The sequence below is a fragment of the Macrotis lagotis genome, chromosome 1, assembly GCF_037893015.1.
Source record: "Macrotis lagotis isolate mMagLag1 chromosome 1, bilby.v1.9.chrom.fasta, whole genome shotgun sequence".
Lineage (NCBI taxonomy): Eukaryota > Metazoa > Chordata > Mammalia > Peramelemorphia > Peramelidae > Macrotis > Macrotis lagotis.
This window is the reverse complement of record NC_133658.1, coordinates 699,210,605-699,226,420: the sequence shown is the minus strand read 5'-3', so window position 1 is coordinate 699,226,420 and position 15,816 is coordinate 699,210,605. Positions and strand designations below refer to the sequence as shown.

General features: G+C 36.9%; 1 protein-coding gene across 4 annotated transcripts in view; it reads right to left on the bottom strand.

Annotated features, from left to right (window-relative positions):
* LOC141507811 (polypeptide N-acetylgalactosaminyltransferase 3-like) overlaps positions 1-15,547 on the bottom strand; it is a 40,686-nt gene extending 25,139 nt beyond the window's left edge. For 2 of the 4 annotated variants that reach the window (XM_074215808.1, XM_074215803.1), the window contains exon 1: positions 15,202-15,293. The gene's annotated coding sequence lies outside the window, so the exon portion shown is untranslated. Of the gene's footprint in view, positions 1-2,334; positions 2,453-15,201; positions 15,294-15,475 lie in introns of those variants that run through there. The other 2 variants (XM_074215807.1, XM_074215806.1) reach the window with 2 other exon arrangements.
* Between the last annotated feature and the right edge of the window lie 269 nt (positions 15,548-15,816).

Sequence of the window (15,816 nt, the reverse complement as noted above, 5' to 3'; positions counted from 1 at the left end):
CATTTATAAAGGCATCCCAAACCCCCTCTACTGTATATACAAGACCATTCAACATGCTGATTAAGATATGAAAGATGGGCAAACCTCCGATATCTCAGTAGCAGAGTTAAAAGTCAACATTAGCATTATCTTTGACTATGAGAAGATCATCAAGACCCAGGTTTAAACCAGGACAAACTCTAAGAGTAAGTCAGTCTTGAACATCATAAATTGCATTCCTGCCAGTGTAACTATTTTATTACTTGTCACAGTTCTCAATTACATCCATTGGTACATTCAGTACCATTACCACCACTGCTGGATACAGAAAATATTTCATTTTAAAGATATGATCATTAAAAGATATGATCATTTAAAGATAGGATCATTATACGAAGAACTGTTCTTAAGGAAAGTATCTTGAAACCATTTAAATGATCATATATATGAATAGTAATTATAATCCTAGAAGTTAGATACACCTGCATAGAAGTCAACTCTATTGAAGATGCAGCTGAAGCAGGAAATCTAGTTGTTTGTTTTTAATCCATTCACTCCTTCAGATCTTATGACTGTAACTATAACTGAGGGGATTGTAAATATTTGTAGCTATTCTCCTTGAAAAGATTCACTCAGACATATTAGTGTACATTATTTATTTTTCTTTGCATTTCCTTCATTCATCCTTAGTCACTTAGAGAGAGAGAGAAGGCAATTGGATTCCAACCCCAGTCCCCATAAAGCAGCAACCTGAACAGTCCCCATATATTACAACTGTCTTGCTTCATGTTGTTAAATTGTTTCAGAAGCAGTCCAACTCTTCCTGACCCCATTTGGGGTTTTCTTGGCAAAGATGCTGGAGTGGTTTGCCAAAATTTCCATCTTGCTACAGGTACTTTTAGTCTGCAAATAACAGAGAAGCTACCAAGACATCAATTTCACCCCCACCCAACTTTCCTCTGGAAAAGGGGGGGGGTGGAGAGAAGAATTTAAAAAGAATACTTTTCCTCTGAACCTCGAGTTAGCTTGCCCATCACCAATGAAAACTCTAAATTTTAGTTATTGGAAAAATCCTTCAAAGTTAAATATTAAAAAGGCAAAGGCAAAGGGGGAGAAAAAGAAAAAGAGGGAGATGGAAGAAGGAAAGGGAGAAGGAGGGGAGGGAAAGGAAAAAAAAGAAGAGAGAATAACAACAAATAAATCAAATAGTTTGGTCCAGTGAATAAAGAGATGGATTTAGTATGAGAAGAGCTGGGTTCAAATCCTAGAAATGTGATCTTAAATAAATCATTTCTGAACTTTTATATCATTTAGGGTTTTCTTGATTTGTTCTTTTAAAAATATATAAATAAAGGAGTTGAATTAGGTCACCAAAAATATCACTTTTAATTCTAAATTTATAATTTAATCCTATTTGTCTCAGTCCCTCAACTATAAGATGGGATGGAGAAAGAAATCGAAAAAACCATGACAGGATTTTTGACAAGAAAACTGCAAATGTGGCCAAAAAGAGTTGGACACACTTGAAATTGAACAACATCATAGGCTCACTATATCAGTGATTTGAATGGACATAGGCCCTAAGTACTTTATTCTTTGGTTAAGAACTTTAAACCCTTTTAAAAATGCAAATGTTATTCTCAACTTAGTCTAGAATTTATCATTTAACATGGCCCCAAGAAAACAGCATGCCTGGCAAATTTTTAAAAAATTATATTCTAAGGGGCTGAGCGTTTTGGGTTCCCTGTGCACTCTGCAGTGGGAAGCCTCAAGTAGCCAAGAAATAGTGTGAGAACAATCGGTTTCCTGAGGAGGAAGGTAAAAAATGGGAATGGAAAGACAAGAGACAAGCTTGCCTACTTCACTATCTGACTGAAAATGCTTATATGAAGCCAAGCAAAGATTTCAGTCAACTGTCAATTTGTTTATCCCATGATATTGGAGAGGGGGGAGGGGGGAGAAGTGGAATGGGAGATGATTTAGTTGTTGGTCCCACAGTAATTTTCAATTGTTGGATTTTCACCCAGTTAGGGAAAGACTACATTTAGCTTTATACCAATTTATAGTATTCCTTTAGGTTCACCTGACTGAATTAAATAATAATGGGTACTTTAAGGAAATTATCTTGAGCAATAAGTGAAGGCTCACCCGAAGCTAATTTTTATGCAATAGTCAAAAGTGATCATAAGAGTCATGGAGAGTGCAGATGAAAGTAATGCAGATTTATCATTTATTCTTAATACATGGTTGAAATAGTCTCTGTCAATTTTTCCATAGGTTTCAGTTAAAATAGTTGCAAAATTTGACTTAAATTTATGTAATTCTTAATATTTATTGAATAGTTTGTCTACTTACATCATCATTTATAAATATTATATTTATCTTCAACTCATGTGCCAAAAATGAGCTGGCATATAATAGGGGCTCAGTTGTCACTGCATTCAACAACAGATGCCTACAAACTGCAAGTCACTCAGGTATTGAGATACCTAGACAAAAATAAAATTAGATTTCCCTCAAGGATCTTATATTCTAGAAAGGCAATAAATACATCAAATACTGAGATAAATAAAGTATATTCACAAAGTGATAAAATGTAATTTCAATAGGAGAACACAACTAGGCCTAGGCTAGGAAACTGGACTAGAACTGAGCTTTGGAAGAAAACAAGTGTTCTCAGTTAAGATTAAAAATGGCAACTTTAGTTCAATAAAAAGGAAGAAAAACCAAAAAATCAAACATAAATAAGGGTTAGAAGGATTTGGAGGATAGTTATCACTGCTCAGATTCTGAGGAGAGACAAAAGATTAAAAAATTTTTTTCACAAGTTTCTTTTCTGTTCCCCCAGCCCTTGAACTAAGTGCTAAATGCTAAAACTAAGATCTCCAAATAGCAAATGTTAGACCTTTATTTCAGCTCAGGAGTTAAATAGCAAAAGCAGTAATCACAACAGAAAAAATAAATATCACAGAATGTGTTTCCTGCTGCTTAGTTTTATGCAGAAATTTTTCAAGAAAAATCTATTTACCAGATATAATGTATCAGGCACATTATATTTACCAGATATATAACCAGATACATTATATTTACCAGATATAATGCCAAAAATATATTACTAGACATCTCCTGTCTCTTCTGACATTTTCACTCTCTAATTTTAGGAGGAAAAATTACATATACTTTTTGTACTTGGAGTTAGTTTCCTTTCAAGTTTCAGATTTAGCACTGAAAGACATTGGTATTAAGGGAAGAGAAAAGTAGCAACAAGCTAGATAGAGCTCACTCACTGAGTCACCTCTCAGCATGGAGTTTGCTTTAGGGCTTCAACAACTGCCAACATCACAGCAGTGATAACAACCCCAGGTCTCTGATTGGGAGAATGTGATAAAGAGAGAAAAGACACAATATGGGGTAATATAATTGTCCTCATCTTACATTTTAGGCAGCTTTCCCATTAACCCTTTGCCTACTCTGGCAAAAGTATTCTCTACTTAATAGAGTCCACTGCTTTTTTAACTGAGCAAAAAAAACTATATAAAAGAAATTTGATCCAAAAATCTTGAGTTTTTTTTAAATTGTGTGTGCAAAACCACAAATAATATTTTTTCATAATGCCCCGAACAAATTGCCAATAATCACAAAATCTAGAACTGTAAATATTTTACATACAGCACTGAAGATACTGTGTTTAGGGAAATCTGAAGAAGCCTGCTAGCTTGCTGAACCTAATTGCCAATTTATATTCTGAATTCAATAATTAATAATTTGGATCTGTAATTCAGGGTACATAGTGAAGAAGACACTGCAAGAATATTTTATTTCCTAGTAAAATCACACAAAAGTATATTAGTCTATGTTTGTATCAAATAAATCTTATACCTTTAAGTTGAGATGTCTGTTTTTGAATCAATAAGCACTGTTCTGTAAAGACCAAATCTTTTAGATTACTTATAAACAAATCTGCTAAGAAACAATTATTGAATTCTAAAACTTAAGAGATATAATGAGAATATGATTCAAAATGATATCTCATAAGACTGCTGATTTGGTTAATTTTTATTAGTAAGACTTGAGAAATTTGATCACACTTGAAGTCTTTAGGTACTTTCTTATTTTAAGCCTTTAAACACTGTTTAGAATCATCTGGCATAAAATTTAGGTGTCAATACTCTTCCATATTTCATTTAAGAATAATTTATAGTAGTGCTTTCATCTAATAATTTTGTATAGGGGGAAAAGCTTCAAGTCGCCACATGATATTTCTGAATGTTAAATGTGAATTCTGTTAATAGAATTTAGATGGAAATGAAGAGAAAGAAGAGACAGTAGGACTGTATGTGTGTGGAGAATAGTATAAGTTACCATCCCACTAACATTCTTTTTTAAAGTAAACCCTGAAATATATTTGCTTCTTTTCTATTTAAGGCAATGGAATTAAATGACTTGCCCAAGGTCACACAACTATTTGCTTCTTTTCAGCAACCTTTTCTCATAATTGCTTTTTTTTTCATAAATGATTCTAGTTTCTTTATCCAACTGAAATGACACCATCTACCCTACTTCCCCTTTTTTCCTCCCTCTCAATTTGAATTGTGAAACACTAAAAAAAAAAAAAAGATTACATAGGGGAACTTAAAAACTAAAAAAAAAAAAGATGCAGTGGGAAAGTGTGCATGAGTAAATACTTCTTCCTGAAACAGATTAGCAAAAAATCCATGGGTCAGATTCAAAGAATGACTGACTCATAAAGAAAGAGGTCTCACCCTATCACTACAAGTTATTGTTCAATCAGTCATTGCCTTGCTCTAAGTTTATACATCTTGGTCTCTTCCCACACTGACATTAAGTCAAATCAAACATTGCTATCTCCAGGATGTGAATTGAGTTAAGATTATCCAAATTAGATGAAATTCATTACACATTAATACTAACCAGATGATTTACATTTGGGTGGTGTATGAAAATATTTCCTTTCCAACAGGACCAGTTAGGATATTATTCTGAAAACATTAAATACTTAGGATTTTTCAATGGATACTATGATTCAAAGATCAAAGACATGCCACAGGACATCTAGGAAGTAAAGATGCATAAAATGTTACCATTCAAAATGTCAGTGTTATACTTTGAATGATCCTTTTCTTGATCCACTCCTAACATTAAGAATCTCAGGTCCATTTACATCCAAGGGACAATAAAAATGTGCATACCCTTTGATGTAGTTACACCACTACTGGGTCTATAGTCTGAAGAGATCATGAAAAAGGGTAAAAACATCAGTTGTACAAAAATATTCATAGCAGCTCTGTTTCTGGTGGCAAAGAATTGGAAATCGAGGAAATGTCCATCAATTGGGGAATGGCTTAACAAACGGTGGTACATACATACATATATATGTATGTATGTATGTATGTATGTATATATGATGGAACACACTATTGTTCTATTAGAAACCAGGAGGGATGGGAATTCAGGGAAGCCTGGAAGGATTTCCATGAACTGATGCTGAGGGAGATGAGCAGAACCATAAGAAAATTGTACACCCTAACAGCAACATGGGGGTGACGGTCAACCTTAATGGACTTGCTCATTCCATCAGTGCAACAATAAGGCACAATTTGGGGGTATATATGATGGAAAATACTATCCGTATCCAGAGAAAGAATTATGGAGTTTAAACAAAGACCAAAGACTATTACTTTTAATTTTTAAGAAAAAAAAAACACATTACCTTATTATATAATTTTGCTATCTCTTGTACTTTATTTTTTTTCCCTAAGGATATGCTTTCTTTCCTATCACATTCAGCTTAGATCAATGTATACCATGGAAACAATGTAAAGACTAATAGACTGTCTTCTGTGGGGGTTGGGGGGAGGGAAGCGAGATTAGGGGAAAAGTTGGAAAATTCAAAAGAAAAAAAAAAAGAATCTCAGGTCCTGATTATAGCTCAAAAGCTTTCTGAGACTCCAATAATAACAGAACACCTGATAAAATAGTATTAAATATTTCATGAGAAGAAACAATAATATATCTAGTTTTCCCTCAAAAGATTCATTAACTTCTTTCTCTCCATAGTGATTTTGGGAAGGTTGGAGAGAGAGAAGAGAGACTCAGAACTACTAAGAAGGAAGGTCATTGATTTGTAGCCTACCCTAGTATCTAGGCATCTGCTAGTGTTTGGCTACTTTTGAACAGATCCTTAAGACGTAGTAACATTAGTTTCACTCCTCAGTTTCTATCATTCTGGGATTATGGTGGGGGTGTTTTTTTGGATGTCCAAAAGCCCTCACCTACTTGAGTAGCTCCCACTGTTCCATAAACTTCAGTTGTTATCACTGATGCTACCCATATATAAAACAGGTTCAAGGACAGTTGTATATGACCCCAAGGTCATAGTTCTTAATATTTTTTTTGTCATGGCCCTTTTTTGAGGTCTAGTGAAGCCAACTGACTTCTCACAATATTATTTTAATTGCAAAAATTAAACTACACTGGAATATAAAGGAAATCAATAATACTGAAATACAAATATCAAAATATTAAAAAAAAAGTTCATGGACACCAGGTTAAGACTGCCTACTATAGAGGAGCAGTGTCCTTTAAATCCTCTAGTAGTAATTATGATATCAAATAGCTATTTTGGGAAACAAACAGAAGTATTAAAAAAAACTTACTGAAAACAATGTGGATTGTTTTCCTTAAGGAAGTTGTGTGGGGTGACAATCCAGTGTCACTATTGACTAATTCTGTCAGTGCACAATTCAATAATTCTTCCTTGGCTCAGATTAATTTCTCATAATCTCTAAGGGTGTTCTCCTAAGGTGTTCCAATATAAGATTCATTTCCTCTTGGCAGTGCCTAAATTCAGGTATTTAGGAGACTTAGAACTACTGCAATCCAAAATGCTTTTCATTTAGGGAAGGAAACAAGTTTTGGGACCATCACATTATCCTTCAAAGTTATTTCTGCACTAAATCAAATTTGATTCTTGGGGGAAACTCGGTGGTACAGTAGATAGAGCACCAGCCCTGGAGTCAGGAGGATCTGAGTTCAAATTTGACCTCAGACACTTCATAATTGCCTAGCTGTGTGACCTTGGGCAAATCACTTAACCCCATTGCCTTAAATAAATTTGTTTAACTTGCAAAAAATTTTACTTCTTTTTAAAAATATTTCCCCTAATGTACTTTTTTCATAAACTATATTTTATTCAATATTTTTCAAATTTTAACAAAAAATTTGAGGGTTCTCCATGCACATGAGACACTATGCTAGATGTTAAAGGAGATATACCAAATGAGAAAGACACTGACATCTAAAAAAGCTTTTAATATAAAATGCATAAAGAAACATTACAAAGCAATGTGTGATGATGTTATGTGCTATGAGAGTTCTAAAGAGACTACAGGAGAGATGTTATGGATTTAGGAAAAAAACATTGTGGCTTGGCTTTGAGGGGAGGGAGGAGAGAAAGAGGAAGGGAAGAAATATTCATTGTTAACATAGGGGTCACAGTGTTGGACCTAGAGTCAGGGAGTCCTAAGCTTAAATCCAGCTTCAGACATTTATTAACTGTGTGATCCTGGACAAATCACTTAAACTCTTTGCCTCAGTTTCTTCATGAGGATAACAACAGCAACTACCTCCCAGGGTTGTTGAGGATTAAATGAGAAAATATTTGTAAAATACTTTCACAAAGTAAATGTTACATAAATATTAGCTATTACTGGTTATTATCACTAAATACTTTACAAATATTTCATTTGACCATCACAACAACTCTGTGAGATAGGTGCTGTTATTAACTCCTTTTCATATTTGAGGAAACTGAGGCAAACAGCAGTCAAATCACTTGCCCAGGATCACAAGTCAGTACAAGTGTCTCAGTCCAAAATTAAAGAATGGGTAGAATGGACAGATGTTCATATTAAGAGATCATTTTAGGCTTGGGAATTAGAGATAAGCAAAGTCATTAAGATGGGGAAGGGGCAGCTGGGTGGCACAATGGATAGTAGGCTGGAAGTCTGGAGTCAGGAAGATTCTTCTTCTTGAATTCAAATTTGGCTTCACATACTTATTAGCTGTGAGACCATGACTAAGTCATTTAACCCTGTTGGCCTCAGTTACTTATTTGCCAAATGAGTTGGAGAAGGAAATGGCAAACCTCTCCGGTATCTTTGCCAAGAAAACTTCAAATGGGTCACAAAGAATCAGACACCATGAAATGGACTGAACGACAATTAAAGCAGGAAACTTGGGATACATGAAAGAGGGAGAAGTTCAATGTCACTAGACATAGGGTATATGTGGGGGAATATAAAGAAATACAGCTGCAAAAGTAGGACAGATTAAATAGAGATATAAATGTTAACTAACGGAATTTATACTTTATTCTTTAGAAACTAGAGTTATTCAAGACTTCCAAAGAGAGCAGTGGTGTGATCACAGTTATAAATTAGGAAGATTAACCTAGTAAAGCATATGGGATGGACTAGACATTGAATAGACTAGAAACAAGGAAGATTTAGGAGTAATAGTTTAAGAGTTAATGAGGGCCTGAATTAAAGTAGAGATGGGAATGGCAAGGGCATGACTTTCTGGTAGATGATAGAGGATTTAGGAGGAGAGATGGATCCAAAAATAGTTGAAATTTCTAACCTAGGGACAGCTGGGTGGTGTAGTGGATAGAATACTGACCCTGGAGTCAGGAGGACCTGAGTTCAAATGCAACCTCAGACACTTAATAATTGCCTAGCTGTGTGACCTTGGGTAAGTCACTTAATCCCACTGCCTTAAACAAATAAAATTTTAAAACAAAAGAATAGGAGGTTTCTGAGTGAAAGTTTAAATTTTGCTTTGGATATTTTGAATCTATCAATGATTACATTATGATTTCCAAATGAAAATGAAGTTGCATGGCATAAAATAGAGAGCTATGATCTTAGAAACAACAAAGACTTGGATTAAAATCTTATCTCCACTACCTGCTCATTCTCTACCGCCTCTCCTCAGTTTCCTCATTTGTGAAATGGGAATGATGATAAATGTAGCACCTACCTTAGAATTGCTATGACGAACAAAAGAGATCTTGATGTAAAGTCACTGTGCAAGTCTTACAGCAATAGCTCTGTTAGTTATTTTTATAATTATTAATTTTATCTGCCAAAAGATGAAAATACTGGTTGGAAATTTGGGAAAGTTTGGGTCTAGTTATCAATTTAGAAGTTATTATCACATAGTGGAAAATGGGATAGTGGAAGTTAGGAAAAATGAATAAACTTATCAAGGTAAATCACTCTGTGTGTGTGTGTGTGTATAATTTATAATCAAACATTTCCTAGCCCATTTTTGGTGGGGTAGGGACTGGGGTGAAGTAGTAAATCTGGTAGTCTTCCTTCAGGGAGTTATATGGTAGTAATGAAAAATATGTTAACATAATTTCTATTCTCCAGAGTTATTTACTCTAGATATGTAGGAGAAGAACTATTTTCAAGACTGTCAGTTACTTCTATAAAATGAATATCACTTCTAATATACCTGCAAACTAAGAACTGTAGACCAGTGCCTACAGCTACAAAGAAAAATCTTTTACAAAGTATTGTCATTTTCCATGGGAAAGTCCTCACACACCTTGTCTTATCTTTCCTATGTCAAGGTAACTTTGGGCAAGCAGAATTGAAGCTTTCTCATCCTCACAAAATTTTCACTACTGCTAATAAATCCATGATGGAAATTAAATACAAAAAATTTCAAAATCACATGACCAGTTATTCTTTTTCATGTATTCTATGGCTCATTTAAAGTTTCCTAAAGCAGAGCACCTCCCCCTCTCCATATATATAATATATATATAATATTAATATTAAATATATATAATATAAAGAGAGTGAGTGCTCACTTCAATATTTATAACATACTTTAGTAAAAGTTAAATATGAACAACTATTCACAAGTATGGACCGAGTTCTCCACAATCTTGGGTATAAAAGTATTAGTACCCCCCCCCATTTTGCAGATAAGGAAATCGAATCTCTTAGAGGTTAAGACATTTGCTCAGGGTCACACAGGTTTTAAGTACTTGGGACAGAATTAAACCCAGTTCTCCTAGTCTAATACCCCACTTACATGATACTGACTAGAGTATAGAATGAGTACTAGTTTGTTTTCCAATGTGTGTTTTCAATAAAAGATACTCTACACAATGTTTCCCAATTATAATATATCATCTCCACTCTGAGTTATGGGATCTTATCAATTATCTTTTTCATGTATTTCTTAGTCAAAAAGTAAAATGGTACATGTTAACTCATTGCCTAAAGAAGAATAAATTAGAACCATTCAAGGTTAATGATATTTTTCTGCCCACCATGAAAGGACTCTGATAAAATATGACTCATATGAAGCCTTCTTTTTCATGTTTACCTGGTACAATCTTATCATTCCCTCCAAATCTATGCCAGTTTGTCCAAGACTCTCTTAAAATGATAACCTCCCTCTGCTGAACTCTATAATAATTCTTCTCTTTTGCATTTTTTATATTTTATAGATTTGCTATGTCAATATTTTCTAGGATCATGAATTCCTTCATAGAAGCTCATTTACATGGCATTTAGTTAAACTCTCTGCATTCATGATGCTCACAGCAACTGCTAGGGTGATCTTCCTCATCACAGTAAGCAACTAAAAAATTATTGATAAACATTATTGAAAGTCACATAAATCTATATTTTGGTGTCTCCAAAGCACATTGTTTTTCCTTTCACAATATCCCATACTACCTCTTTTTGAAGGTAGGGGCTGTTTTATTTGTCTTTTTGATGATGATGAGAAGGAGGAAGACTGCTGGACCTGGTCAGGAAAACTTAAGTTCAAATCTGGCCTCAGACACTTAATTAGTAGTGTAATTCTGGGCAATCACTTAATGTCTCTATCTCAGTTTCTTTATCTGTAAATGGGGCACCTACCTCCTAAGATTAAGATAAAATGATATAAAAGTTAACTTTATATAGCACTTTCAGGTTTGCAAAACACTTTGCCAACATTAACTATCTCAGTTACCCTCACAATAAACTTAGGTGGTAGGTACTAATATTCTCATTTTACAGATGAAGAAATTAAGGCAAGAAGGGAAGATGTAACTTGCCCAGAATTAGTTAAGTGTCTGAAGTCAACTTTTAACTCAAGTCTTGTTTACCTGACTTCAGTGTTTCATTTAGCACACCACCTACCAGTTTCAGCATCTAGAACAATGTGTTACAGTGGATAAATAAATGTGTTCATGATGTTTACTATGAAATGGACACATAAAAACAGGGTATAATTCTGTTCCCCCCCCCAAAGTTTCATGCAAAGCATAGTTTTCTAATTCGATAGAGGAAAAAAGGATTTTTCAAATACACCTTCCTGAAATACATGGGACCTGAATGTCAATTAAAATAAAGTCCACACTTTCCAACTACTGAGGTGAATAACTATAATATAAGAAACTAGTTAAGTCCTCCCAAAAAATTATATTTAGGTCTTGAGAATTATTGAATCATAGCATTAGACAGGACTTATATATGTTGGTCTCTAGTCTAACCCTAACTGAAACATGAATCTTCTCAACATGCCCTACAAAACAAAACAAAAACAAAATTCAAAACTGGTAATTCAACGGGGTTACCAAAAAAAAAAAAAAGGCAGAAGTGGCTAGACGACTGTACCATTAATCTGAACTTAGTGTTTCAAAGGGATGGATAATCAGGGAGTTGTTTTAAAGTTTTAGATCCTGATTCATGGAAATCAGTCAGGAAAAGGGAACTCTCAAAAGAAATAAAATATAATCTCATTAATCAAAATGACATCCAAAGGAGAATTCTGGTCCACAGCTGCAGGGTGAAGAGGATGTTTGCATCACTGAGTTTCTCTGAGACCACTGGCATCATTCAAACAAATGGAAAATAAATTGAATAAGAAGAACAAAAATTGTAATCTAGGCCCTATGAATTGTATTAAAAATTCTTCATCACAATATGATTAATATGGATCTTTGTTTAGCATGGTTATACATATATAGTCTATATTAGATTGCTTTCTGTTGGGGGCGGTGAGAAGGGAAGGGAGAGGGAGAAAAATGTAAAATTCAAAACGTTGCAAAGTAAGAATGCTGAAAACTACACCTTTGCATGTAGTTGGAAAAATAAATAAATAACTGAAAAACACACACACACACACAAAAGATAAGCTATGCAGTCTTTGTGTTAAGTGATTGCTTCTAAGCAAGCACATTATTTCATTAATTTTTTTTCAGCAAACATTTGCTGAATACCTATGTGCAAGGCAGAAAAGATGAGGTAAATGAAAAGCTGGAGAGTTGACCTTCAAGTCAACAAGATATTCAAGTTCAAGCTATGGGACCTCCTCAAATCACTGATCTCTGGCCATCCCTGATAATTCTCAAAAACTATGATTTTTTTTTTCAGAAGAGTTACAGACGTACATTGGCAACTTTCCTAATTTGGAATTTCTTATAACCAATGAGGAGGGAAAATTCACAGTAGGCTGTTAGTTGGGAGTAGTGGATAGAGTACTCAGTCTGATGTCAGGAACACTCATTTTCCAGAGTTCAAATGTGACTTCAGACACCTACTAGCTATGTGACCCAGGGCAAGTTACCTAATCCTGTTTGCCTCAGTTTCCCCATTTTTAAAATATGAAGGAAATGGGAAACCACTGACCCCAAATGAGGCCAGTCATAAAGAATTAGACACAACTGAAATGTCTGAAGGACAACAACAAAAAAGATGCTACTCTGAAAAGTTTACAAAGCAAAATAACTAAAGTATCAAATAGGAGCTAAATACTTTGAGAGAAGTAAAAATACAGGTGGATAGGATACAACATAGATATTTCACATTATATATATATGTACATATATATATATATGTACATATATATATATATATATATATATGATTGCTATATTAGATTGCTTTCTGTTGGGGACAGGGAGAAGGGAAGGGAGAGAGGGAGAAAATGTAAAATTCAAAGAATGCTGAAAACTGCACCTGTGCATGTAGTTGGAAAAATAAATAAATAACTGAAAAACACACACACATAGACATATATATATATATATATATATAATATATATCTTGATATTTCTAGTAAAACCTTAGTAAAGTCTAATGGAAAGAATACTGGGGGAGGCAGGAATCAGAACTTGGTTCCAGTTCCTGTTACAACCCCTTCCTAGCTTCTGTGCCTTTGGGTGTCAATGAATGTTTTCTGGTTTACAATATTTTCATTTGAAAAATTCTTTGAAGTCTCTGTCTAATTCTAAATTCTATAATTTCACATCAGTTTTTAAGGTGCAATTAATTGCAATCAATGGAAAATAGGTAGCATTAGTGCTATCTTCCAGATGAATGAAAGGAAGCACAGGTGTTATTGCTCACTAACTCACTCACAGCTTAGCTAATAAAGACTTATTACATTCCTCCTATACATAAGAGTGAGACAGCACAACATCTGGCTTAATTCCCTGGGGGCAATAAGATTTCGATTTGAACCCAATGAAACTTTTTAAAAAAATTCTTTTCTGAACAGCTAATGAGAAAAATTTAAAGGATCAAAAGTGTACTTTATTTGGGTAAAGTAGGAAAACTATGATGAGAGTATTCTACATAATTATATCATTGTACAATACTGTGGTTAGTTTTTAAATTTTTAATTGCACTTTTAAAACGGATTTGTGCCCCGAGGCACTTTACATTAAGGAGTGTAATTTAAAGTAAAATGCTAGTAAAATGAAATAAATTCAGTGTAAAGTACTGAAAAAAAAAGCATAATTAGGGATTTCCATGCAAAACTGCTAGAATAGTCTAAGGATTTCCACTATAAAGCGGACAATTCTGGGAATACTTTAAGTTGTATATCATAGTGCTACTGCTACAGCAAAAAAAAAAAAAGAAAATAGAAGTTCAATTACTGAATGTCTTATTAAAAAACTTCTTGTCAAATACCATATATTGAATTTACAGTTATACGGGCGTCTTAGAATTAGACTTTTTTCTTCAATATAAATGGCAGTAATTAAAAAAAAATTTAAGTGTATTTGGGCCTTAAGGTAAGTGTATTCTTGTAACACTACACATTTTATAAACAGGTTATTTTTAGAAATGTGACCTAAAGAGACTATAAGATTTGGCAACTTAATAGGATGCAGAAAATGGAAATGAATTTTCTGTAGAAATCAATGAAAACAGCAGCAGCCATGGATAATACTAATTAAGTGAAGTACCACAGCTTCACCCTGAAATCTTAGGGAACAGTACTCAGAGTTTTAGGGTGGGGGAGGCATTTGGGCAAGGCACACCCAACATCAGACGTGGCAGGATCCTGAAAAAGTTTTTCTGAACTTTTGAGTCATGAGAATACCACATGCAAACAAGAGCAACAATACGCTCAGCCCTTAAGTCAACAGGTTCCTTAATGAGATGGTGTGTGGTTAGTGCGTGGCAGTTGGATTTCCTTCCTCCTGCCAAGAAGAAAATAACTCTTCCTGATAAAACAGGAGAGTGGGTGCAGTTTTAGTGTGGGGAGCCCACCCAGGAGAGTGGTCTGGGGATGAGAGGTGGATTGTCAGCATCCAGACCGTAAAGGTCTTTCCAAATCACTCAAGCAACCACTTAAACGGTTTCATGCCCACGAGTTGTCTGGGATCCACTTTGGAAAGTTGCGTCGCCAAGCGATCCCCTACCAGGCACTTGCCTCGGACCATAGGAGAAACCGGGGTGGGAGACGACCACCTGTCCTCCAGGTGTAAGGCAGCACTTAGTGCTCCCTCCCATCAAGAAAAAGCCAGACACCAAACCTTCTCTCCGGTCTCACTCCATGTGAGGGTAGGTGGGTCTCCCTAAAGGTCGGGGTTCAGCCGAATCCTTCAGAACCCCAGAAGTTGCTTCTGACCTCGGAGAGGGCAGTTTGAAGGGGAGTCGCTTGGGGCAGGCACCGAGGGGGAAGGGGAGGGGTGCAGCGCCTGGCTCATCCTTCAGCCACCTTTCCCTGCTCACCGGGGGAAGGGGATGGTGAGGGGGGATGCAAGCTAAAAGGGCCGGAGCTGAGCGGCCCCCCGCGGGCCTCGGGGCACGGCCCCGGTCCCTACCAGCACTTCGGAGCTCCCCCGCCCCGCCGGCCGGCCTCCCCCCTCCCCGCGGCGCTGGCCCGTCGGCTCACCTGGCCGGGAGGTGCGCTGGCCGGGCTCCGGCGCCAGGTGCAGGGGGCGGCGGCGGCCGCCGCGGCTTCGGTTGCTACTGTTACCGCTCCAGCCCGGCTCCTCCTCCGCCTCCTCCCCCCTCCCCTCCCGGCCGGCCGCGTTGCCAGGAGAGGCCGGGCCGGGCTCCGCTTCTTCCGGGCGGCTCCCAGGTGAGCTCAGGGGCGAGCGCCCCCGCCTCCACCCCTCCCCCGTGCCGCGCCTGCGCGCCGGCCGCCTGCCCCGCCCTGCCCTTACCTGAGCCGCCCAGGTGAGCTGAGGAGGGGGCCTGGGCAGGGAAGGTGGGGGGGGGCCTCCTCGGCCGCCGCCCTTCCCTTTCTCCACCCCCGCCTTGGGCTGCCTCGGGGGCGCCTCTCCCCTTCCCCTCGCCGATGAACTTGGCCAGACCCGGGGGGCCCTGGTCACCCCAGAACCCAAACAGCGGGTCGGGCGCCCGGCGCGCTCCAGCTCCCCCCGGACCCCGGGGCTCTTCGGCTCTTCGGCTCTTCTCTGCGATTGGACTGGTTGGGGGTGGGGGCGGGAGGGCTGGGTTTGGAGCCTCCTTATCTTCAGCAATAAATGTGAGGTTCATTTAGATC